At 38.7% G+C, this 27959-nt stretch overlaps 1 long non-coding RNA gene across 1 annotated transcript; it reads left to right on the top strand.

The window, feature by feature from the left end:
- The first annotated feature begins 1 nt into the window (after position 1).
- LOC148757634 (uncharacterized) lies at positions 2-26539 on the top strand. Its single transcript, XR_016021696.1, has 3 exons — positions 2-192; positions 24166-24337; positions 26452-26539. It is a non-coding gene; the product is annotated as an uncharacterized LOC148757634 (long non-coding RNA).
- The last annotated feature ends 1420 nt before the right edge of the window (positions 26540-27959 follow it).

Below are 27959 nucleotides of genomic sequence, written 5' to 3'. Positions count from 1 at the left end.
AGCAAAAGAGCGTGAGAGACCATCTTTCCTAGGATGCACTGCGGTGCGTCAAGCTTCACTTCCCCTTAGGCTGAGGGAAGGATACAGGGAAGCTTGGTAAGGAGCAGAGTTAAAGGGATGCGTGTCGGAAGCAGAAGGTCCGAACTTCACGACTTCTAGAAGGGGAGGGAAATGAAAGACTCTCTGAAGAAGGTACAGTAAATAAATGTCCAGAGATATGGCGGGCTGGGAAGTTGAGAGAAATGGTCTTTAGGCTGGTGGTCGTAAGAAAAGGGGGAAAATAGTGAATTGATTATCAGAGTATTTGTTAAGGTCTTTTTTTTCCGCCACACTTTTCTATTTTCATTCCTCCCGCTTTTTAAAGTCACTGAGGCGCCTGAGCCCCGTTTTCTGCTTTATTTCCCTCTCTACTGAGGGTCGCTGAGGGGCCATTTATTTCCTTGTCCCCTATACTTTTTTTGCAGTTCACAACACACTACCTCCTCCCCTCAGAGAGTAATAGCAGTCATTCATTTATTAAGTTCTTAATTTATGTTTGTCACAGAGTTTATATACAGGGTATCATTTGTTCTTCGTAATAACCTTGTCAGAAAGGAAATGACTTGCTTAAGTTCAGGCGGTCATTAAGTGACTGGATAGGCATTCAGACCTAGATCTATACCCATTTTACAGATTAGGGGCGTAGGCAGGAAAGGTTAGGCTGGTATTAATAAATTAGTAACTACCTTCTGGTTACTATTATAGTTGATGAAAGAATGTCCAGCCTAAGAAAATGCCTTATAAGAGTTTATTTGAGCCAAACTGATAATAACTGCCAGGAAGCAAAATCTTAGTGGATTGAGATAATGCTCCAGAAAATGGCAGTGTTGCAGATTATTTTATACATTAGACTCAAAAGAGGAGATGTAAGGAGGGTTACATGAAATTCATTGGTGGTAGATTAAGGGGGCAGGAGAAAGCAAAGAGGGAAAATCTCTGAGATTGAATAAAAAGTAAAACAGACACATGCTTCTTTTACATTGGTGGGTACAGTATAGTTATTTACAGCACGTAGAGATGGTATGTGGGCAACAAAATAACAATGTGGTTTTGTGTTCTGGTGCTGGTGGTTGTGCCTTCAAGGGGTCTGGAAAAGAAAATTACTCTGACGTTTCAAAGGTATATTATCTTAGATGCACAAAAATAATAAGCAATTTCAAAGGAAAGGATTGACTTTTGTCAAATGAAGCCACAGGCCTACGATGAGACTACCCACCATGACCCGCTTTTAGTGAGGAATTTTTGCGTTCAGACCACCCTGTGTGATTACCTTGGTCTCTGGTTTGTCAGGTTTAGTATGTAGCCCCTTTTTTCCTCCCCATAGTTGTACATTATATGTTCCCATATATCATCTGATCCTCACACCAGTCCTGTGATACCTTTACCAGGTATGGTTAACTCCATTTACAGTTGTAGAAACAGACTAAAAGGAATTAAATGACTTGTTCAAGGCAAATCACAGGTGTATCTCAGACTCAGTGAGTGCTTTTTACACTATTTCCTCTACAAAAAAAAAAAGCTATTAAGATCAGACCTTTTGTTATGCCTCTGGATCTCGTAGTGACTCGGGTTGTAAGAATGTATACCCTTAAAAGAGCTTTATTTTATTACTTATATGCTGGGAAACTGCCTTTTCATGCAAAACACATTCATTATTTTAATTATTATTGTACAATCAACCCCTTTCACTTATTCTGGAAATTCTTGCTTTCAAATCTTAGCTAAGTGAACTTCCTCAAAATTTCTGAAACATTTGGCACAAGATAGATACATCAGTGCAGTCCATGAGATCATATGTCTTCTGTAGTTGCCAAGGGAAATGTTTACCTGGTTAGATTTTTTGAGTAAATAGAATTTGATGCTTGAAATGAACCATCTGTAAGATAGACACTCCTAAAGGGTATTAGTACTGACTTTCACCTAATTATTTTCTATAATGTTCTTCAAAATAAATGCTGTTTGGAAGAGATGTTTTGAAATACGCTTGGAAATCCTTCAAATGTTAATTATTTTCTCGCCCAATTCTACTTGGCCCATGTAAAAATAACGTTACCTTCAAACAAGATAGGTAATGTTACTTATCTTGAAGGGGCTAATTTTTAAGAAAGTTTTTCTTAAAGAATTAATTCATGCAGCAAAAGTTGTTTATTTCTGTTTTGATAATAGTCTGGTGGTAACTGCATATGTGGTCTTGGAACTGATTTTTTTAATTGAGTGTTTATATGTTGAGAAACTGCATATGCCCTTTAAGTGGAAATTGTTTTTTACCGTGACTGAGAAGTTGCATCTGCAGTGAAATTTTATTTTTCTCATGCAGAACCCAAAGAATTGAATTATGAAAGCTGACAGCAAGCAGTGTGCAGTTCTAACACTGTCTGCACCTTTATGTCTTATCATCACAAAGCCAAATTTTCCTTAGTAGTGATACATATGAACAGTGAAATAGATTTTTTAAATTGCACCGGAATCTGTCATTCTGAATCATACCTTGACAAAATAACCATTCCCCACACTGCTGGGAAAAGTGGGCAGCGTTTCTCTCGCTTGTCAAGTATAATCCACTTGACTGATCCAGTGCTCATTTCCCCATATGGAACATTAGTTAGAAACATTCTTCCCAAACTAAATTTGATATTTAAACCCGTTTATTACTATAGTTCTCCTAATTTTAAGGATTCTACTTTTGAGGGAAAAATTAGAAATACCCTGGTATAAGCATTGTTAAAGGAGGCAGGAGGAAAAGGTAAGTTTTCAAGCAGTTCTAGAGTTAAATTAGATCATTTAACCTGAAAGGCACTAATTTAATGAATCTGTAGGTGCAGTCAAAGTTCAGAAAATAAGAAAGCTAACATAAAGGAAAGGGCAATAATATTAACAATGCCAAGTTCAATATGTGAATGAATTCTTTACAGGTACTTAGAAGGTATGCGTACCTATAAAGTAAGAAAACGAAATTTTGTTAGGACAAAATAGAGCATACTGTTTCTTATAGGACATAGGAGTGCTAAAAGCTTCTAACCTACTTGTAAGAGATACACATGCTTCCTTCCTCTTCCCCCAAAATTCCATGATCTTAATTGCCTCATAACTTTCACAAGATCTTTGTGGAATACATAATAGTTCTTGTTCTTATCTCAGTATTCCAGATGGGAAATATGAGCTGGGCACCTACTATGTCAGCTGCTCCGATATATAACTCTTCTACCACCATCATCCTTGTATATGAATTGCCAAAATTCAATTAAAACTGAAGCCTGTTTTGCTTTTCTTTCATAATTTCTAGTATGGCACTTCTAAACTTCCTGTATTGCTTTTAACAAACCTGATAAATGCAAAAGCTAAAGGCATATACTTAATGTAAATGCGAAAGGCATCCACTTCACAACAGAGCAACCGTCATTGTTTTTTCTCTTTTATATTAGAGAAGGAAGGGAATCATAACTTTGGGGATTGTGTTAAGTAAGCCACATACTTTCTCCCATGAAGTGTACATCCATACAAAGAGTTGACTGTGTTACTCCAGATATCTATCCTGGATGATGAGATGTCGAGCCACAAGCTTATTTTGAAGCTTGGGAATGGGTGTGGGAGGGACTTAATTACTAAAGTAAATATAGGAATTTAAAGGGATGCAGAAGGCCATCCCTATCCCAGAGGAGCTCAGAGTCTAATAGAAGAAATAGGCTAATCTAAATTGTTTGTAAATACAAGTCGAGTAAAGCATATAGTCCATCAAAACAATGCAGGAAAATAAGTATCAAATACTATGAAAAATGTATGGAGGGATTTATTATAGGGCAGGTGCTTTTAGGTGTATTATCTTAATCTTTAAAACAATGCTGTGAGATAGGTAGTATTGTCCTAACACAGATGAGAAGATGTAACTCTGAAAGGTTAACATTATCATGATTAGCAGGTAGCAGAGCTGGGCTTCAAAGCAGGGTTTTCTTCCACGTTCAGCCCTCACTCTTTCTACCTCACAACTGCTAGTAATTTGAGAAACAATTAGCCCAAAAGTGAGTGCAAAGTGGTGGCCAGTGGCCAAAGTTGGCTTAGATGTATTTTTATTTGGCCAGCAGCAATTTAACTGTTTTTTTAATGTGACTATCTTTGGACAGTGGCCAGCACTTCACTCTTTAAGATTGTACACCAGGCCCTTTTGACACAAATTACCTGCCTGGCTCTAGAAAGCATTTGCGTTTTCTATATCAGGCAGTAACTGGGGACAGAGAGGAGCTATGCTCAAAAGTCTCATGGAGAAGATATAACGAAGGGTGGAAGAGGACTTCATGAACAAAAATTGCAGAGTATTTGAGGAAGAATGATTGGCAGTATTTATCATTATATAAAGGTGAGAAAGGTCAAGTACAAGAGCTAGAAGTTATGCCTTAGCACAGTAATTCTTCACCTTCAGTAAGCCTCAGAATCAAATGTAAGGCTAAAAGAGATTTCTGCGCTCCACCCCAGAATGAGTGCATCTGGAGGGAAGCCTGAGAATTTGCATTTCTAGCAAGTTCTCTGGTACTGCTTGCTGGTGCTGGTCCAAGGGTCACACTTTGAAAAATCATTGCTTACCAGGCTATAGGGCACTTGGGGGAAGGGCTTAAGCCAAGATTTTGTTTCTGTGTTTCTCTTGTTTTAAGTACAAAAGGAATTGCTTAACGTAGAATGTTTAGAAAATAAGTGAAAAGAAAATTAAAATTAGTCTGTTACCAGTTAGAGGTTACAGTTAACATTTTTGATGGATCTTAGAATTTTTTTCCTAAAAAAAGTATAGTTTTTAAAAAAACCAAAATTGTATCATCATCATCATCATCATAACTATTAACACTTATTAAGCATCTGTGCACCAGGGTCTTTACATGTATTTCCTTAATCCTTATAATATCCTTATGAGCCAGGTACTATTATTATCATTCTTATTTTACAGATGAGAAAACTGAGGTTCAGCGAGGTTTAAGTTGCTTAGTGTTTCATTGCTAGTAAATGGCATAATTAGGATTAAAAACCCAAGCAACGTGACTCCGGAGCCTATACACTTAACCATTTTGCTATACTGACTTTTTTCCCATCCTGACTGTTATGCTGTACTATACTGCACACTGTCTTTAACCTGTATTGTTTAATCACATCAAGAACAGTCTTGATAATATTAAACATTTTTGTCCAACATTGAAAATGAAAGCCTATTTTTTTATTTTACAATCAGACCTTGTTTTATTGCCTTTCACTTTATTGTGCTTCGCAGATACTGAGTTTTTTACAAATTGAAGGTTTGTGGCAACCCTGCGTGGAGCAATTCTATTGATGCCGTTTTTGTAACAGCATGGACTCACTTTGTGTCTCCGTGTTTACTTCCAGTGAAGATGCTGTGAAGATTGTTGAAATGACAACAAAAGATTTAGAATATTACATAAACTTTGTTGATAAAGCAGCAGCACTGTTTAAAAGGATTGACTCCAATTTTGAAAGAAGTTCTGTGGGTAAAATGTGGTCAAACAGTATTGCGGGCTACAGAGAAATCCCTTGTGGGGGGAAGAATCAATTGATGCAACAAATTTCATTGTTGTCTTATTTTAAGAAATTGCCACAGCCACCCCAACCTTCCACAGTCACAATCCTGATCAGTCAGCAGCCATCAACATCAAGGCAGGACCTTCCAGCAAAAAGATTACAGCTCACCGGAGGCTCAGGTGATGGTTAGCATTTTTTAGTAATAAAGTATTTTTAAATTAAGGTATGTATATTTTTTAGACATAATGCTATTGCACACTTAATAGACAACAGTATAGTATAAACATAACTTCTATATGCACTGGAAAACCAAAAACTTTGTGTGACTTGCTTCATTGCGATACTTGCTTTATTGTGATGGTCTGGAAAGGAACTTACAATATCTCTGAGATAATGCCTGTAAAATATTTCAAATGCTCAAAAGTGTACAGAAAAATAATATAAAAAATATTCATGCACCCAGTACTAGGTTTAACAGATATTAATATGTTAGCATATTTGCTTTAGAATCCCCCCTTCCAAAAAGGAAAAAACATAGCATAGATTTAGTAAGACTATGATTTATATTTTACTTAAAATTGTGCTTTATGATTTATAAGGGAAATTATCATTTCCCTAAATAAAAGTAGGATCTCCTTTAAAGTTAGTAATGGAGGAAGGATTTCTATGTAGTGAACAACTCCATAGTTACTGTTGCCATTATCATAGTATCCCAGTGAACACTTCTCCCCCTTCCACCCCGATGGGTTTTATTAATTATTTGGTGGTAAAGGTAATAAACACAGATAGTAATGTAAAGCTAGGTAATGAAACTTGTATGGCTTACTCAGTTTCCATGCTGTGTGGCCTACCTCCGTGTGGTGGAGGTCAAATTCTACTAAGGTAACATCTCAGCATTGCCCAATAGAACTGTCTGTGGTGATAGAAGAGCCCTATGCATGTCCTGTTGAATACGACAACCGCGAGCCACATCTTGCTACTGGGCACTTGAAATGTGGGTAGTGCAACTGAGAAACTGAATTGTTCATTTTATTTAAATTTTAGTAGCTACGTATGGCTGGTGGCTACCATACTGGGCAGCACAGATCTAGGTCCTCAAAGTGCGCATTAAAAATAGTAAGTCCCCAAATTCCAGTGAGTCCTGACTCGTGGTGGGTCAGAGGATGGACACTGACTGCAAAAGGTAACAATGGAACTTTTGGAGAGGATGGAAATATTCTTTATCTTGATTATGATGGTGACATGGATATATACATTTGCCAAAACTCATCTGACTGTCCTTTTAAAATGGGTATGTTTCTTGTATGTTAATTATACCTCAATAAAGTTGATTTTAAAAGAAAACAAAAGAGTTGAGTTTTAGAGACAGTAGTTCCATCTCACATCTATCTAAAGCAGGCCTTCTGCAATCCCATTTTTTTTTCCGAAGAACCACCAAAGTCATGACTGCATTACAGGACCCTGTGTGATCTGGGCCCTGGCTACTTCTCTGACATTATTTTCCTGGCTCATGTTTCAGCCACAGTAACCTGGACGGTCCTCAAACGTTCCAAGTACATTCTTGTCTCAGGGCCTTTGCACTTGCTTTTCTGCCTGGAAAACTCTTCCACAAATAATATTCATTTAGGTGTCTGCTCACATGTCAGACATGATGCCATTGCTGCCAGCCTTTCTAAACAGTACATTTGTTCTTTTCACCTTCCATTCCCTTATCCTGCTCACTTTCTTTACAGCACTAATCCCTGTCTGAAATTATATCATTACTTGTCTGTTGTCCTCCTCCATTAGACTGTAAGGCTATTCATAAGGCAGGCAGTTTGTTGATTGTTGGATTCCTTCTGCCAGGCACACAGTAGCCTCAATAAACATTGTTGAATGAATGAATGAATGAATGAATGAATGAATGGCTATCATCCATGGCAGTGTTTCTCAGCCTGAGATCCAAGCATATATTCATAGAAAATTCACAAACAAAAACATACGGATAAAGATTTCACGGTAACTTTGATAGAGAGTTGAGTCATCACGTCACACAGTAGCCTGGACATGCCAAACTCATAAGTACCAGCATTTTAGCTGTGAGTGTCACATTCCAGTTAGAAACGGAAATTGCACAAGACATTATATATATTTCACAACAAATTAATAGTTGTATGTGAACTAATAAATTCATAGTGAGAAATTGTTTTTTGGTTCCCAGAAACAGATTAGATACTATTTAATTCAGATTTCAAATACTCAAAAATACCGTGTCTTATAGTGAATAAGGCTGCTTAATAAAGTTATCAAGTGATACTCAAAATTGACTTTCCAGGATTTTGTAGCACCAGAAGTTTTTACTAAAATATAAGATCTGATTATTTCAAACTAGCAGCAAAAAGCGTGGAAGTTATTAATACAATGTATTTGTGCAAACAGATAACATTTCCATTGACATTATTAAACATATAGAGGCATACTTAACATAGATCAGAAGTTGAATCTTAATGCTCATAAACCTAACATTTTACAATTCAAATTAACATTAATTTTAAATGGCTGAACCGAATAGCCACTGTCCTTGGAGCAAGAGAATGCTTATTACTGCAATTGTATTACCTTTGTCTTTTCCTTCTTTTTTCCTATTATTTAGAGCCCAAGAGGTACTTTCGGGGTAAAAGAAAGTTCAAGAATTAATTAAAAGAAATTAGTTAATGCTTAAAATAACAACTGTTGTATTTTTATTCCAGTAACAATCTTGAGTTTCTGTACAACAGTCTGACCTCTGTCTGAACCATCTAGCTCTATCCCAAATATAGTCTAATTCAGTTCCTTTCATGTGTGTGACATAAAAAAGTCGGAACAATTAACACTTGACACATTTTTCTCATGTAGTTTCATCAGACATTTTAACAGGTGAGAGAAGAGAAAAATTACAATGCAGCATACGTTTTTAACCCTGTGGATCGTTTACATAAACGTTTCATAGTATTCCAAGATATAAATGCATCATGATGATGTACGAGGTGTGATCAAACAATACAGTGAATGTTAAAAAATATATGTTACAGTAAAAGACACATTAATCCCCCTCAAATTACTCCCCCTCACTTTGAAACACTTATCCCGTCGTTCTTGCCACTTTCTGAAGCAGTTCTGGAAGTCCTCTTTTGTGAGTCTTTAGTTGCGCTGTCGTAGCTGCCTCGATGTCCTGAATCAATTCAAAACATTTTCCTTTCATGGTCATTTTGACTTTGGGGAAGAGCCAGAAGTCACATGGTGCCAAATCCAGTGAATAAGGTGGATCAGGACACACGGTAATGTTTTTATTTGACAGAGGTAATGTTTTTATTTGACAGAGATTGCCGTATATCAGAAGCGAGGGGTGATATGGAGTCTTGTCATGATGGAGGATGATTTATGGCACACTTTCAACCACACCTCTGAACCGTAGCTCACACCTGACTGGTTGCACCAAACAAGTTGAAATTTGTCACACAAGTTCAACACGCCTCTTCCCATATTGAAGATCCCTGTCTTTCCATTGGATGGCACTCGGCAGCAGCAATCACCACATTTTGTGATCACACTGGAAAGGCTCCATGTCACACATCGCTTCTGGTATGGCAATTTCTGTCAAATAAAAACATTACAGTGTGTCCTTATTCACCAGATCTGGCACCGTGCGACTTCTGGCTCTTCCCCAAAGTCAAAAATGACCATGAAAGGGAAGTTTTGAATCGATTCAGGACATCACAGCAGCCATAACAGCACAATTAAATGAAAGAGGACTTCCAGAACTGCTTCAGAAAGTGGCAAGAACAATGGGATAAGTGTGTTCAAAGTGAGGGGGAGTATTTTGAGGGGGATTAAGGGCAATGTGTCTTTTAATGTAATAATTTTTTAAAATTTAAACATTCACTATTTTTTTTAATCACACTTTGTACAGGAATTTAAATTCAAGGCAGTCTGCAAGCAGGAGTTTTTATTTAAGTGGGCCGCAATATATTATAGGGAATTATGTGTTTGTGCTAAATTAACACATTGGCACTAGGTGTCAGCAGATCACATCGGAGAGTGCCTCAAGTTGAGCATTGGCAAAATAGCGGTAAATGGACAGGACACCTCTCATCCAGCATTTTCCTATTCAAATACTAATTTTCATATATCCTGGTATTTGCTAAGTTGTGCTCCATGAATTCTACAGCTATTAGTAGGTATCATATTGAGGGAAGGATTCAATAGTCAAATTAGGAAATGATGAGTAAGTTAGTTTTCTTCTTTTTCTACAGCAGGACTTCTCAGAGCCTTTCTATGCTGATGACATTGTGACTCTTTCCAAAGAGCAGCAGTGACGACTCCAGAATGTCTAGGGAGAGCAAGGGCTTAGTCTCAAACATCTGCTTGCAGCATAAGATACTAGGATATGTCCCTCAGTTACAATTGTTTTTGTACAGTTTTATTTAGAGTATATATTTTGGGGTGATCAGGGGATGCTAATAGACATAATGCAGATGTGTAGAGCCCAAAGCTACCTCTTGGCACTATTATTGATATGTAGCATTTCCACACTTCTTTGGCCACAAAAACATTTTGAATCTGTGTCAGAGGCACATATTTTAGGAAAAAAACAACTCAAAAAGATAGTGTCTCATTATGATCTCTAGTTTTATCAGTGTGCTTGAAAGGGAATTAATGCATGCCCATATTTTCTAGTAGTTTAGGGAGTTTTTTTTCCCTTTTAATGTTTAAATCCAGCTGATATATATTTTTGTATGTGATGGGAGGGAGAGATTCAACTTATTTATTTTGTATTGCAAAATACCAGTTTCCCAAAGCCTTGCATCAAATGTGGCTTTGGTTTTGTTTTCAGGTCCAGAACCCTTCGGATCAACCTACCAAAAGTTCAATATGTAAAACAGATAATTGTGGTTGAAATGGGGCAAGATGAGAGTTATTTCAACCTGCCAGCATCCCTTGCCCCTATTCCCACCCTCCCAACAGGAGATGCTCCAGAGAGTACTTTGAAAACCATTGAGAAAATTAATCCCCACATAAATGAGTTGACATACCACATCTGTAATATGCTACATTAAAATTTTTACCTGTTCCAATTATTTTTCTATTTTTCTGTCAATCTCCTATTTTAATTTATGGAGCCTAACAGCTTTATAATATAACAAAAAAATTGAAACATCTCATAAGTAAAATAACAACATGGGGTGTTTGGAGGCCTGTAAAATTAGCTTATTTCTTTAGAATAATGTCCATTATTGGCAAGAGTTGACTAAATACCTTCAATGTAGAGAAGATTAACTTGGTAAAACTACGTAGTATTGGTCAATAATTTGTTAATGTGTGTCACAAGTTTACAATGTTGATGTTCTTTGATCCCCTGAAACACTTTTAGGATTTAACCCAAAAGAAATAACAAGAAATGCCTGAAAAAATGTATATTGATAATGTTGAAAATGATCCAAATGTTTAACGATGTGGGGCTAGTGAAATGAATCCTTGGCACAGCCATAAGACAGGATACTCTTCAGCTATTACAGTGATGTTGTGAAAAGAAGAAATATACCACGCCACACATCTTAATTATATTGTCTTATTTTAAGTCTAACAATATTCCTAGATGCTAGGTGTCATTATTCCCATTTATAGATGAGAAAACAGAAGTAAAGTTCAAACAGCTAGTAACGCCGCGTTGCTGGAACTCAGCCCACGTTTGCTCTCAATCCTTGTTCTTCATCACTGTCCTAATCATATGGGAAAATATTCACTGTTTACTGATAAGTTATTGTTTTAAACACTTTAACTGACAACAAACAAAAAATTCCCTCCTATAGGCAATCTCTTCCTTTTCAAAGTTGCTTATGCTTGGTCATTTTTCCCCCCAAATGAATCTGCCTTTATACATTCTTAAATTGATTTTGGAAGTATTAAATGCTTGCTCTAAGAATTCAGACAATACTGAAGATTATAAAGTAGCTGCACCTTTAATTCTAAATTATATTTCTGTGTATGATTAGATATACTTATTCCCTCAATTCTATCTGTTGCTCTAATGTCAACTTACAGGCCCTGGATGGAGTTGGAGACGGACCAGAAAGAGCCTGAGTGGAGGGATGTAGGTCTGGATGGCTGACTTTCAACACAGAAGCGTCCGTTTTGTAGGTGGTGTGGCATGGTGGTCAGAAGCGCTGGTTCTGGAGCCCCACTGGCTAGATTGAGTCCCAGCTTTTGAACTTGGGTGACTTGTTTGTTCTCTTGGTGCCTCAATGTCTTCATAAAATGAAATTCATTGTACTTACCTCGTAAGATTGTGGTGGTGATGATTAAATTAGTTAATACAGATTTAATTAGTACATACAGAACCGTGGCTGGGACATTCTATAGTAAGTGCTCAATCATTAGCTCTAATTGTCAGGATGACGATGCACATATTCCGAGATGAGGAAAGAGAAGAAAAATAAGAGCGCTTACTATGTGCTATGATCTCCCCATTTGATCTCTGTGAGTTAGATAGATATTTTTATTCCCTTTTTGTACAGATGAGGAATCTAAAATTCGGGGAGGTTACATATGGAAGCAGAGGAAGGAATCATTAGACCCGTTTTTAGGACTAAGGACAAGATAAATATTGAAAGCCATCTGGCCATGAGATAGCAAAATGCTGAGGAATGAGATAAGAAACAGGCCTGCAGAGTCACGCCACCCTTTAGGACCAAGGGACAGTGTTTTAATATTCAGGATTGGGTGGGTGACCAAGCCAGTGTCAGAAAAGTGCTTTGGAAACCCAGCTGTTTTTATGCTAATTGTATTTTCTGTAAATACTTCCTATTTTGTTTTCCCTTAGTATGTACTAAAATTATTTCTGAATTGTCAGACTATCTGATTTGTGTGTTGAGGGAGCAAAACGGGAAAAGGGATCTTTGGCTGTCTTCTGCTGGCGTTTTAGGGGGAGAGTGTCTGTCAGACACCAGGTATGCTGGGCTTCAAATGCCAGAGGTCCAAGGGGGAAAAGAAATGCAGGGAGGAAAAGCTGCTTCTCCAGAGGCTTTTGGAGTGTTCTCTAAACTGGAAGGTTTTGAACAATGCTTCCTAGAGGATAGCCTTTCACTTACTCATCTGTCCAGCGTGAGTCATACCCAAGAGTGTTGAGTAAGTGGAATTTTATGGTATTTATGTTTTTGTGACTTTTACAAATACGGTGATGTGGAAAGAGCATGGACTTTGGAGTCAGACAAACCTGAGACAAACTGGCTTTATCACTGAGTAGTTGTGTCATTATGGGCTAGTTAATAACTTCTCTGGGCTCCTTCGTCTATAAAATAGGAATAATGAATGCTATTTCACAGAATTGGTATGAAAATGAGATGAGGCAGCAAAAATGAAAGTGGATGGTAAAACCTCTGGTACGCTTACCGGCAGGCGATTGTACCTTTCCTTTCTCTGTCAGATTGTGAGTTTGGGTGAGCATTTGGCCATGCCTTATATTTATTGTTATATTTTTCTACTATACCCAGTGCTGCAGTACTTTGCTTACAGTGTGCATCCTATAAATACCAACTGAATGATGTTAGCATACTTGCATAGAAACTGAATAATGGGTAAACAATTTTATGTGTTTAAGTTTTTTTTTCATATTTCAATTACAGTTGACATTCATTATATTAGTTTCAGGTGTACAGCATAGTGGTTAGACATTTATATAACTAATGAAGTGATCCCCCCCTAGATCTAGTAGGACCCACCTGGCACCATGGATAATTATTAAGCTATTATTGACCATATTCCCTAGGCTGTGTTTCACATCCCCATGGCTAATTTTTTTCTCTCTTTTTTTTTTTTTTCAAGTCAAGTTGTTGTCCTTTCAGTCTTAGTTGTGGAGGGCGCAGCTCAGCTCCAGGTCCAGTTGCCGTTGTTAGTTGCAGGGGCACAGCCCACCATCCCTTGCGGGAGTCGAACCGGCAACCTTGTGTTTGAGAGGACCAAGGTTGTGTTTGAGAGGACCACAAGGTTGTACTCCAACCAACTGAGCCATCTGGGAGCTCAGCGGCAGCTCAGCTCAAGGTGCTGTGTTCAATCTTAGTTGCAGGGGGAGGAGCCCACCATCCCTTGTGGGACTCGAGGAATTGAACCGGCAACCTTGTGGTTGAGAGCCCACTGGCCCATGTGGGAATCGAACCGGCAGCCTTCGGAGTTAGGAGCATGGAGCTCCAACCACCTGAGCCACCAGGCCGGCCCTGTTTCACATGTTTTTGTCCTTTTACTACATATGATTAGATCTATAGTTATTGAATTTTCATTATTTGTTGAGATTTGCTTCGCGACTCAGTACATGGTGACTTTTACAAATGTTCCATACAGCCTGAGAAAAAAAATGTGTGCTCTTTAATTCTTCAAATAAGCCAATAGCTGTAAAGCACTCACAATAGTAACACTATAAGCACCAGATAGTGTTAAATTTTAAAAGTAATCACATGGTGTACAGTTATATATAAGTCCACTAGCTCAAATTTAACTCTCGTTCAAATTCTGTATATTTGAGCTCTCAATTTTTAGACAAGTGTGTTAAAAGCTCCCTGTGATTATGTGGATCTGTACATATATGCATGTATTCCGCCAGCTCACTCCCTGGCATGCGAGTGAGAAATCCTGGTCGTTTGTCTGGATCTCATCCCCTGATGCTTCTTGTTAGTGAGCGCTGTGTTTCACTGCACAGCGGAAAACTAGGACGGAAATCAGGGCACTGATGGAGCGGAAAAGGCATCACAGAAATGGAAGTTGATGAATTCAAACACACTGAGAATCCCAGGGGGTTGACAGCTCCCTTTTGTAAGGTTTTGCTCTGCAACCTAATCAGCACTTGCTACACTCTGATATTTCTCCTCTCAAATGCCCTCTGCTCCCTCAACCCTAATTCTCTGACGTATAAGCCAACTTTTTAAATAATATTCACCTACTTCCTTCTTTCCATTATTTCAAAATGAGAGTTCAATATTCATATGATTCTTAAGAGACTGGAAGTTTGGGAAAAAATGTTTAACTGATTCAATGAAAATTGGATATTGTTGACTGTACAATGGTAGATAGAAGCATGGAGAAACGGGGGAAAAATAGACATGAAACAAACAAACCCAAATAAATTGCTGAAGGAGAAAAGAACTGCTTCTGTACGGGAGAAAACAATGCATGGGGGGGGTGTTCTGTGAAGAAGCGCTGGGGAGGCTGTTCCAAGAGGAGTGACCAACTCGGGGAAGGTCATGGGCCAGGACAGACCTTGGCCCCTGAAGGGCTGAAAGAAGCCACGGAGATGGGAGTATAGTGAGTGACCAAGAGGAGGCGGGAGACCCAGGGGCTAGCTCACGTATGAGCCACGTTAGAGCTTTTGATTTTAGTCTAGGAATTGGAATCTATTGAGGGTTTTAAGCAGAGATGACCAGAATCTATCGTTTTAAATGTAACTCCAGCTAGGTAGAGAATGACTAGAGAAGATCAAGAATGAAAGCAGGGATACCATTCAGAGCAACTTTGGCAAATGAAGGTTTTTGATGACCTCAGAGTGTATTTCTCACTTTTCAACGAGTTTACTAAAACCGCAGTGGCAAATAAATCAGGCTTAAACTAACTTCATCTGTAAAGAATTGTTGAGATAGTTCATGGTGACCATCACAGACTCTTCACAGGTCTGAAAGATCTGGAGTTATAACCATAACCCCACCCCAATTTAAATTTTGTGGGAATTTTGTAAAAACTTTATTTTGAAAAATTTAAAGTTCCATAAAAAGAGAAGAGTACACTAAATTCCCATCACCTTGGGAATCAATTAGTCAGTGATTGTTAAGTTTGCTGACATTTACTTCATGTGTCATTTTTTTTCTTCCTTTGCTGAAATGTTTAAAAGCAAATCCCAAATATGCAGTTTTGTTCCTTCATATAGTAAGGATCCATCTTTAAAATATGAACATTTTCTTACATATCACAAAGCCATATTTATTGCCAGCAGCTAATACCAATTCCATAGCCAAATTTCCTTGACGTCTCAAAAATGTCTTTTAATAGTTGGTTTGTTCAAATCAGCATCTAAATAAGATCCACAAAATGCCTTTAGTTGTTAGATCCTTTAAGTCTTTTAATCCAGGGCACTGCTTTTTTCTCTTTTTTCTTTTTCCTGTTTTCTTTCTTTTTTTTTTATTGATTAAAAAATATGTATGTCATTGAGTTGTAGAAACTGGATTCATTTTCCTGTAAAATGTCTAAATATTTCATAATAAAAGGTCTTTTAAAAAACAAAACAGAACAAAACAGAAAAACACGAGGACAAAATAAGGGGTTTGAGTCTTTAAACTTCCAGTAAGTCAGGCCGTCTCTCTGGAATGTTCTTTGAAGTGTCTGGCATAAGCACAGTCCAGTGACCCATAAACATTCACCACACTTGGCATGCAGATGCAAGCTGTTAAATAAAAGTCCTTGTGCCTAACGTTTTAATTTTGTCGTTCAGTCTTCTCAGGTTCTTGACATGCTTACTCACTGTGATTTTTTTCTACTGTTATTAAATTAACAGAATCTGAAAACAGCAGTTTCTGAAATGTTTTTAAAAACAAGACAATGCTTCGGTTTGTTAACCTCAGACTTCTTCACCTCAGACATCAGAAAATTAAAAATAGTTCAACTGGAGGTAGTCAGTTCAGTAAAAGCCAAGTTTGGTTCCACTTGAGGGATGCTCAGGAGCCGTGTTTTCCTCACCTCGATGACTGTCTCCCAGAAGGAATGACTTTGATTTCTTTGCTATCGTTAGCTTCTGTTACTAGTGGAGCAGAAGAGAGTCTTATTACCTGCGGTAACTAGAATTAGATCACCAGTTCTTTTGGCTTTGTTGTTTCAACAGCTTGTAGGGCACGCTTTATTGCCAATTTATAGCAAAAGGACTTTAAAATATTCATCTAATGTTAATCACTTTGAATTGTTTATAAGTTTGATGATGCAAAGCAACGGTACAATTCCAAATCAAGCATAAACCATATTTACCGAAAACTGGACATTTAATGTGATTTCACTTCTACAAAACAAACGGCAGTATCTTCTTTGAAGCTGTGCTCCCCCATTCTGGGCTTAATCCTGGCTCTCTCACTTACAAGCTAGAGAAACCGTTTAACTTTTCTGAGCCATAGTTTTCTCTCGGGAAATGGACATACCCTCCTTAATTTATAGGGACTTAGGGATAACAAATGAGACTGACTTTAAAGTGTAGCTTGAGTAAATCTGGGTGTGTCTGTTGGATCAGGCCCTTAAGTAGGAGGCGTTTGAAAGAGATACTTGGTGAGTATTAGTTACTTTGCGATGAAAACCACAGGATTGGGGGCCAGGATCCTTGAGTTCTCGATCAGCTACCTACTGCGGCTTCAGCTGCCCTCTCTTGGTCCTCGTAACAGGTTAGCGTGCAGAGGACCAGGCCGGACCGACACTAGCCAAAGACACTGGAGCCTTTAGGTAATGTTTGGAATGAACTGGGCCTAAAATTGGAAGAGTAGGAAGAGCTCTGATGAGTCACCGAATCCAATCTCCCAACCATTCGAGGGAATTCTGCCATGTCCCATAATTTACCCACTCTCCCAGTGGTTGACGGTTAGGTTGTACCGTCAGGGTTAGGTATGCCCATATTGTCCCCTTCACAAAGTTTATGTGACTTTTTTGGTACGTATCTCTTTGGGCACATTTAGGAATATTTCAGGTCTCTGGATTTCAAGAAGTGGAATTACTGGGTCAAAAGAAACACATTTAAAATGTTGATTAAGGCTTTCCAATTTGCCACCCCAAAAGCTGTAGACTTCCACCTACAGTGTACGGGCATATTCGTACACTAACACAAGATGCTATTAATCTTTTACAGTTTTCTATTCTGATAGGCAGGGGCCTGCTGAGGTGGGGCAGTGGGAGCAGCCTGCCCCTGTAGAGAAGAATATTTTACCAGTGACATATTTTGGAATCACTGGAGCATGATGAAATGTTTTATTATTATTTTTAAAATTCTCTACAGACAATGCACCCTTTTAGTGCCTGCCCTCCTTCCTGCCGACGGCTCACATTGAGCGGGATATCCCGTCTTGGTGTACCACTGCTGATAAGTGAAAAAGCCATCTTGCTTTCATTTGCATTTCTCTGATTATTGTGAGGTTGAACATATGCTTGTTTATTGGAAATTTGTATTTATTTCTCGCTGAATTGCCTATTCATATCTTTGGACTGTTTTGTGGGGTTTTTTTTGGCTATTTTCTTTTTCTTATTGTTTTAAAAGAACTCTTTATAATTCGAATATAACCCTTTGTTGCCCATGTTGCAAATATTTTCTCTCTGTCACTCATCTTTTAACATTATGGTCTCTTGCTATTTAGAAGTTATGTTGGTGTTTGGGGGAGGGTACCAATGAGTTTTTATGACATCTAAATTCATTTAAAATTAGGAATACTAGGAACTAGGAATACGTTCCAAAAACTTATCAAAATGCCAAGTGGGAAATCCGCTGTGCTTATTTGAGCAGGGGCAATGCCCAGGACCAAAGCGAAGCAAAGCAAAAGACTCCAGGGTGCCCTTTCCTGACTCCCTCTACTGGCCTCCCAACTCCTATCTCCCACCCTATGCGACTGCTCCCCTGGGATTCCTAGTGGAGAAGGAAGAACATAAGGAAAGTCAGGGCTCTATACAAGTGTTTAATCTTTACATAATCTAAACAACTCATCATGGCTTCTAGGGTTTGTGTCAGGCTCTGGAAGTTCTTTCCTACTCAAAGTCTGTAAAGATATTTTTCTATATTTTTTTTACAAATAGTTTTATTGTTTTGGTTTTGTGCATTTAGATCTTCAAATCGCCCATAATTTATGAGTAATTATGCCTTGTATTGTTTATATTGAATAATCTAGTCTTCCCCCACCTATTTGAGATGCTAACTGAGCATGTGTGAACGCCTATAAATATGAATGTGGGTTATTTTCTGGGCTCTCTTTCACTCCATTGATCTAATTATCTTTTCCTCTTCACTACCACACTACCCTATTTACTATATAGCTTTATTGTTCCTTTTACTGTCTTGCAGGCTAAGTCTTATTGTGTTACAATTGTTTTATAAAACTTTCTTGACTATTTTCAAACCTTTACTCCTCCAGATAAGCTAGAGAATTAACTTTTAAATTTAAAAAATTCCATTGGGATTTTTATAAAAATTGCGTTTAATTTACAGATCAATATGGGGGAGAACCGACTTTAAAACATATTGAGGCTTCTTATCTTGGTGTAACTCTCCACTTAAAAAGATCTTTGTATGTCCTTCAATAAGATATTATAGTTTGTTTTAATGGGTTTTGAACATTTCTATTGATTTTGTTTCTAGGTATTTTATAGTTGTGGTTATAATGAATGGGATATTGTTCCATTATATTTTTGAACTGGTTCTTCCTCATTCATAGAAAAATTATGACTTTTGTATATTCCTTTTGTATTTAACATGTTGTATTACTATACTTTGTTTACTTAACATCTCCCTCATTTCTGGGCAATAGGTTGTTCCCAAAATTTGAAGTGCGTAATTAGCATTGCTATAAACATACTTAATCAGGTAATATTTTTTTTATTTTTATTTATTGGGGTGACAATTGTTAGTAAAATTACATAGATTTCAGGTGTACAGTTCTGTATTACATCATCTATAAATCCCGTTGTGTGTTCACCGCCCAGAGTCAGTTCTCCTTCCATCACCATATATTTGATCCATCAGGTAATATTTTTCCCTTTAAATTTCTTGCCACAGATGGGAAAAACAGATTAAAAGGTACATGTAACCTTATAACTTTTATTACATATTGCTCTGAGGAATCTCCTGAACTCCTAGCCCCCTTTCTAATTCTGCTTGTAATAACATCAGCACATAAATAACAATGATGAAGATAATGATGACGAGGATGATGAGACCTTTTGTTGAGTCCGGTGTTGTGCTCTGGGAACATGTCTTTTCTTGTTTGATCCTCACAATGAGTCTATCAGATGCAGTTGCTGTCTTGTATGTACAAATAAGGAAACTGAGGCGCAGAGATAGAGGGTCACGTATTTGCACTCACAGCTGGTAAGAGGCAAAGTCAGGTGTGTTGTGTTCCATGGTCAATACTTTCTTCCTGTGTCATCTCCAGTACCCATTCTTCTCATTTTTCATTTGAAACCTTGAAAGGCATATGAGAAAGTGATTTTATCTTGCATTTATTAACTAATAAGTAGGCCGTTTGATAACATACTTGTTAATCTGCTTTTTCATCTTTTTTCACTTATCCAATAGACTAGTGATGTTAATTATATATTTGTAACAACTCTATGTAGTAGACAGAAAGTTTTTAAAGATTATGTTCTTCCCATACCTTTATAAATATTCTTGGGTTTTCTTGCCCAGTGAGTCTTCCTTTCCGCTATTTATCCTAATTTATGTCTTCTGTAAATTTTTCTCATCTGAAAATTCTGATACCAGTATGTAGAATAGTATATTAAATAGTTGTGGTTACATAGGACACATTTATCTCATTAACGTAGTAGTAGTAATAGTAGTAATAGTAGCAGTAATAGTTAATATTAATAACAGCTTTCAAATACTGAGTGCTTACCAAGTGCTAAGGACATTATATACATAATCTCATTAAATCCTCACTACAATCCAATGAGATATTATCTTTGTTTTACAGATGAAGAAATAAACTAAGATTTATCAACTTGCCCAGTGATACACAGTTAACAAAAGAAGAGCCTGTCATATTCCACAACCCGTGTTCTGAACAACAGTATTGCCTCGCCCTCCATCATGTATAAAGTTGATTCTCTCTGGGGAAAAAAAAAATATGAGAAAACTATTGTGTTAAGGAAAAAAAATACTTCCGTACAAATTTATTTCCTTTACATTTATTTAGGATGACTGGCTGTTTAAAAAATTGACATACAATTAACCTATGACATTATATTTCAGGTGTACAACATAATTGGATATTTGTATGTATTGCAAAACGATCACAATAAGTCTAGTGAAAATCCATCACCACACGTAGTTACAGAATTTTCATACCAATTTCTTAAAGGCTAAGATATTTTTGATTTTATCTTTTCTTTTTTAACATTTATAAAGAACCGTGCCATCTCCCTTGTCTATCCTAGCTTCTCCTACCTCTTGGTGGGGGTGGGAGTGGGAGGCATCTCTGGGTATTGCCACTCTGGTCTCTAGGGGGCACTGTTTCCCTTTTAATATTGTGGCTCAAGCATTTGACCCATAATTCCCTTGAGTACAGATAAGACCAGGGAAAATATTTAAACAAAAGTTTACAAAAGGCTCCAGATGAACAGAAGGCAAATGAGTACAGGGAGTAATACACAACTACATAATTCGGTTCACTAAATGCAGTGTAGGCATTTCAGCATTTGACACTGTGAAAGGGTTTTTCCCTACCTTGCTTCCCACTGCACGCGCAAAGCACCAGCCAGTTTTTTTCTATCCTGCATTATGTCCTCAAGCAAGCAAAATTCTTCAATAACTAGCCCCAAGGCTAGTTCCAGCTAAGGGCTTCCTCCCCAATTCTAGTTTCCAGTTTTAGTGTCTGCCTCTTCCCTAGATGCTAGACGCTAAGTACGTCAGCGCTCTTGGAAGATGGCACTGCCTATCCCTTTACAGTGGTTGTAGTTTTCCCTTGTTGTTGTAGGATACTAATCTATGCCCCTGCATGTCTTGCTTAGTATGCCAACAATGCCAGGCTCTGACTGCTTGTATTAATTATCTATTGCATAACAGATTACTCCAAAACAGAGACTTAAAAGAACAAATAATTATTTTCTGACAGTGGCTGTGGATTAGTAATCTGGGTGCAGCTTTGCTGGATGCCCCTGGCTTAGGGTCTGTGACAAGGCTACAGTCAAGGTTTTGGCCAGGGCTGAGGTCATCTCCAGACTCCAATGAGGGAAACTCTGCTCTTTAGCTCACACGCGTGAACATTGGAGGCCTTACATCTTTTCTGACTGTTGGCCAAAGACTTCCTTTCCTTTCCAAGCAAGTCTCTTTATAAGGCAGCTTATAATATGACAGCTGTCTTCCCTCAAAGTGAGTGAGAGGAGGCTCAAGACGGAAGCCACAGTCTTTTTTATAACCTCATCTTGGAGGCAATATCCCGTCACTTGTGCTATATTCAGTTACTTAGAAGTAAGTGAGGGCCAGCCCGGCCGGTGGCTCAGGTGGTTGGAGTGCCGTGCTCCTAATGCCGAGGTCGCTGGTTCAATTCCCACGTGGGCCAGTGAGCTGTACCTTCTACAGCTAAGGTTGTGAACAACGGCTCTCCCTAGAGCTGGGCTGCTATGTGCTGCCATGGAGTGGCTGGTGGCTAGTGTGAGTGACTGGCAGCCATCATGAGCAGCCGGCGGCCAGCGAGAGCTGCTGTGAGCTGGTGTGAGTGGCCGACTTACAACTGGTGACCGACTGCCTCAGCCAGGGAGAGCGCAAGGCTCAGAATACCAGCTTGGGCCAGGGAGCTGTGTCCTACACAACTAGACTGAGAAACAACGGCTTGAACCGGAGTGGGGGGGGCGGGGTGGAAGAAGGGGTGAAAAAGGAAAAAAGAAGTAAATGAATAAGTCCAGCCACAGTCACCTGGAGGGGATTACACAAAGGAGTGAATACCAGGAGGCAAGAAGCATTATGGGCCATCTTAGAGACTTTCTCCCATACCACTCTTTACCCAAGCTATTTGCCATGGTTGTATTTGCAGCAAGCAGTCTTGGGGGATAAAGTGAGATCTCCCTCTAGGACAAAGAGCAGGCTTAGCTTGCTGCCTGCTAGGAAAGCATTGGGTTCCCCAAGCTCATTGTTCCCCCACTGCATGTGCGGCATCTATCTGGGCCCATTAGCATCACCCCTGGGGAAGTTGAGGGCAAAAGGGGTTGATGCAAATATTCTGATATTCATGTTTTTTATGTTGTGCTGTGAGTAAAAAAGTTCTTTTTTCTCTGACTCAGACATCTTGTGTTTTCTTTCAGCATCTAGGAAACAGTAACAGGCTAATTTGTTGACTTATAAGTAAGTAGGAAAAAAATCAAATCATAGACCTGAAAGTCTGACTCAACAGGAAGACCTGATCAGAATTGTGTCCAGGCCTGTGAGACCAGCATTCACACAAGAGATCCATGTAAACATTATTCATTTTATATGACCAACCCTTATGCGCCGGTATTACTGGAAGAGTTTATGGACATAAACTCTCTTAATCCATTAGGTAATCACTATTAAAAATCCTTATTTTACAGACGAGGGAGAAGAGACACAAAGATATTAATTTGCTTCAAGTCATGCAGTTCGTAAGTGTCAGAGCCCCGTATTCAACCAGAAACAAACACAAACAGTCTAGCTACAGCGTCCGTGATCCACTGTATCGTGTTAACTGTGTCAAGGGTTGAGGAGGGGTGGGACCGAAATAAGATAGGGAGAAATGACAAAATAGAGAGTTAATTCCTCAAAACGTCTGTTGAAATCATCATTTAGAGTGTTTTATTCCTCCCATTGTAATGTTATAGTTTTTATTGTGTTATTTGTGGTAGAAAAATAAACACTAACAGTCATATTGATAAATGCTTTGATTTGGTGTGCTATATTTCACTTGCTATTATTTGATTTAGAAAATTTGCTCTATATTCAGCGTCTGAAGGTAAAAATGCATTGTATACACAAAAACCTAGACAAAAATGGATTGTCTACATGGAGTTTATAGCAGCTTTATTCAAATGGCCCAAACTTGGAAGCAACCAAGACCTCCTTCAGTAGGTGAATGGATAAACTGTGGCACATCCATGGGGTGGAAGATTATTCCATGCTAAAAAGAAACGAGCTATTAAGCCGCAAAAAGTTGGGAGGAGGGGCTTAACTGTGTATTACCAGGTAAAATAAGTCAATTTGAAAAGCTTATATACTGTGTGATTCCAACTATGTGACAATCTGGAAAAGGCAAAACTATGGAGACAGTAAAAAGATCAGTGGCTGCCAGGAATCAGCGGGAAGGAAGGGATGACTTCCCAGAGATTCATGGAGCACAGAGGATTTTTAGGGCAGTGAAACTATTCTGTATGAGGCTACAATGGTGGATACATGTCATTACCCATTTGTCCAAACCCACAGAATGTACAACACCAAGAGTGAACCCTAATGTAAACCGTTTTTGGATGCTAATGATGTGTCAATGTAGGTCCGTTGATTGTAACAAATATACCACTATGATGGGAGATGCCAGTGGTGGCGAAGGTCGTGCATGTGTGGGGACAGAAGTGTATGGGAACTCTGTACTTTTTACTCAATTTTGCTGTGAACCTAAACCTGCTCTAAAAAACAAAGTCTACTTTTTTAAATGCTTTGAAAATTACAGTGTACTTTAAAATGTAAAATATCAATAGTGTGTGTAGTAAGTTTTTCACTCTATAACTCACTCTATAACTGTTCAAGTACCCCAAGCCCTCGGCCTCACCCTTCTGCCTATGACCGCCTCCTTTCCTTAGCAAGTGTAGGTGGCATGACCTTCTCTTGGGCGCTCTTCCTCTGCTCCACTGTCATTATCTTGAACCTCCCCAACCCAGGTCCAATCCAGCTGTCTGCCTCCTCCGTGGCTGCAGAGCTCTGCTGGGGGAAAGTCAAGTGCTGAAGACGATGTCTACCATGGAAACTGCCATCTCCTACATCAGCTCATTCCTCAGTGTTCCCTGCAACTGTGTTTCTCGAATCAGAGCTTTCTACTTCAAATGTGTATCAGTAAGTGTTAGCATTAGTTTTATTGTTTTTTGGGGGTTTTTTAAAGATTTTATTGGGGAAGGGGAGCAGGACTTTATTGGGGAACAGTGTGCACTTCCAGGCCTTTTTTTCCAAGTCAAGTTGTTGTCCTTTCGATCTTAGTTGTGGAGGGTGTCATTCAGCTTCAAGTTGTTGTCCTTTCAGTCTTAGTTGTGGAGGGCGCAGCTCAGCTCCAGGACCAGTTGCTCAGCTCCAGGTTTAGTGGCAGGGGGCACAGCCTACCATCCTTTGCAGGAGTCAAACCAGCAACCTGTGGTTGAGAGGACGCGCTCCAACCAACTGAGCCGTCCGGGAGTTCAGCGGCAGCTCAGCTCAAGGTGCCGTGTTCAATCTTAGTTGCAGGGGGCAGAGCCCACCATCCCTTGTGGGACTCAAGGAGTTGAACCAGTAACCTTGTGTTGAGAGCCCACTTGCCCCTGTAGGAATCGAACCGGCAGCCTTCGGAGTTAGGAGCATGGAGCTCCAGCTGCCTGAGCCACCGGGCCGGCCCCAGTTTTATTGTTTTGATATTCCACTATTTTGAATAAATACATTTGAAGTTTTATGCCATTTCTTCTTGCTCTACAGACACAGTCACGTGCCGCTTAACACAAGGATATGTTCTGAGAAATGTGTTAGGTGATTTTGTTGTGGGAACATCATGCAGTGCACTCACACAAGCCTAGATGGTTTTGCCCACTACTGTAATTGTATGTGCTATACTTTTATATGATTGACAGTGCAGTAGGTTTGTTTACACCAGTATTGCCACAAACACATGAGTAATGTTACAATGGCTACAATGTCACTGGGTGATAATTATGGATGTCAGCTCCATTATTATCTTAATGGGACCACCATGGTGCATGTGGTCCATCACTGACCGAAACATTATTTGGTGCATAACTATATTATGTCAACTTTTCGCACATATATAAAATTGGATTCACGTTATTAAGCTGTATGCTATTAAAATAACATATAATCTGGCTACTAATTATCGCATGTAGAAATATGGCAAATAAGCATATCTATCAATGAAGATTCGCCCAAGAGTGCTTATACATTAGCAAAGAGGAGAGGGAAAAATAACATGTGGGTTAATATGTTTAGAATTGCTTTAATTATTGGTTAGATTGCTCTGTTTAAGAAGATTCTGTGGAAAAGTTGAGTCATACTCCCTTCTCTGTTGTGCCTCAATGCCCTAGAATAAGCATCCCTTGCTCTTAGATTAGGGCACCTCTTCACTCAAGGAGCGCAATCTAAATCCAGTCCAACCCATCTACAACTTCTCTTTTAGCGTGACTATGGACCAATCCCTAGCTCAGTAATGATCCCTGGGGTCTCAAATTGGCAGCCCAGGGGGCAGATTTACTTGATAGATGTGGCTTATTTGGCCTGCACAGTGTTTTAAGAAAATCTGAATTCATTCCTAGCATTTTGAAATTATGCCATTTCACATGACAATGTATATTGCTAGGTTTTATGGAAAAATTAATAGATCTGATAGCAGCTGTCAGTTTTTCACTTTATAGAGGGCATGCACCTCTTGCCACTCAAGAAGACTGTCAGTTGCTATTTATCATCTCACTTTCACTTTTTCTGACATTCAGCATCTGTGTCAGATGCTTTTGGCATTTGAGTTTGTAAACTCTTCTATGCCTGGTCCGTGATGCCTCTCACCCAGCACCACCCACTGACATTGGAGGCTCTGTGGTGTTCTAGAAGGATCAAATAAAATGGACTCGGCTTTGCCACTGTCCTCTTGTGTGATCTGGGTGGGTCTATTTCACCTCTTCGAACTTCTACTTCTTTATCTGTAAAATGGGGATAGTGATGGTGAGGATTAAAGGCAGCAATGTGCATAATGTGCTTCTGGTGACACTGAGAAGAGGCAGGATCGCTCAGTGAGTGTGGTCTGCCTCCACAGACAGCCTCTGTCCTCACCTCTCAGGGAGATGACAGGGCCTCTCCTGTTAGTCTCAGGCAGCTTTAACTCAAAATTAATTTGTATGATATTCTTAGGTGTCTAGACACAAATAAGAAAATCATAAGAAACTGAATAGTATGTAATATTTATTTCCTATAATTTTCAGCTGCTACCATCATCAAGGAACCATAATGGGCTGAGCTGTTAGCCAGTAGCACCCCTATTGCTTGGAGGATAATCTTACTGTGCGGTAAGTCAAATTCTTGCAATTAATTATATAAAGAAAACAAAAATAAAAATGTTTGTGAGTTAGCATGGTTTCTACAACTGGAAGGAAAAAAGACAATTCTCCATACGCCCATACTTACCCAAGTTTTGTAGGGCTCCTTATTTATCTATATATCTAATTTGTTTTCTACCTACTGATATAACACGTTACCACAAACTTAGGGACTTAAAACAGCACGAATGTATTACGTTATAGCTCCATAGGTTAGAAGTCAGCCATGGTTGTCACGGAGCTAAAATCGGTGTGTCAGCAGGGCTGCCCTCTTTTATTGGAGGCAGGCGGTGTGAATCTCTTCCCTTGCCTTTTCCAGCTTCTAGGTGCTGCCCACATTCCTTAGCACATAGCCCCCTTCTTCAGCTTCAGAGCCAGCAATGTTACATCTCTCTGACCATTCCTCCATAGTCACGTCTCTTTCTCTGACTCTGTTTTATTACCGCTATCTTCCACTTTTAAGGACCTTGGGCCCGCCCAGAAAATCCAGGGTCCTCTTCCCATCTTAAGGCCAGCTGATTAGCAACCTTAATTCCATCTGCAACTTTAATTCTTTTTTAAAATTAATTTTTAATTGAGGTGTAATTGACATATAACATTATATTAGTTTCAGGTGTACAACATAATGATTCACTATATCTGTATATTGCAAAATGATCACCACAGTACGTCTAGTTAACATCCATCACCACACAGTTACAAATTTTTCTTGTGATGAGAAAGTTTAAGATCTACTCTCCTAGCAAGCTTCAAATATACAATACAGTATTATTAACTACAGTCACCATGCTGAACATTATATCTCATGACATTTATTTTATAAGTGGAGGTTTGCACCTTTTGACCCCTTCACCCATTTCCTACCCCCCAACCTCCCCCCAACCCCTGCTTCTAGCAATCACTAATTTGTTCTTTGTATGTATGAGTTATTTTTGTTTTGATTATTTTTAGATTCCACATGTAAGTGAGATCATAATGGTATTTGTCTTTCTCTGTCTGACTTATTTGACTCAGCATAATGTCTTCAAAGTTCATCTGTGTTGTCTATGCAACCTTAATTCTTTGCCATATCATGTAACATATTCACAGGTTCTGTGGACTAGGATGTGGATTTCTTTTGGGGGGGGTGGGGACATCATTCTGCCTCTCATAATGAATATGTATTTTATACATGTAATATGTATGTAATTTATATATATTATATATATATATAATTTAAAATTTTAACCATATATTGTGTTCTTACTGTGTGATTATCTCATTTAATCCTCACATCAGTCCTGTGAAATAAGAACTGCTTTTATGAATGAGAAAACTGAGGCCGGGGAGTTAGGAATTATGCCTCGGTCCAGAGCTGGTCAGCAGCAGAGTGAGATTCAAACCCAGGGCTGTTG

This window comes from Rhinolophus sinicus, chromosome 7 (assembly GCF_057876585.1).
Source record: "Rhinolophus sinicus isolate RSI-liver-muscle chromosome 7, RSI-T2T, whole genome shotgun sequence".
Lineage (NCBI taxonomy): Eukaryota > Metazoa > Chordata > Mammalia > Chiroptera > Rhinolophidae > Rhinolophus > Rhinolophus sinicus.
This window is presented reverse-complemented; position numbering and strand designations above follow the sequence as displayed.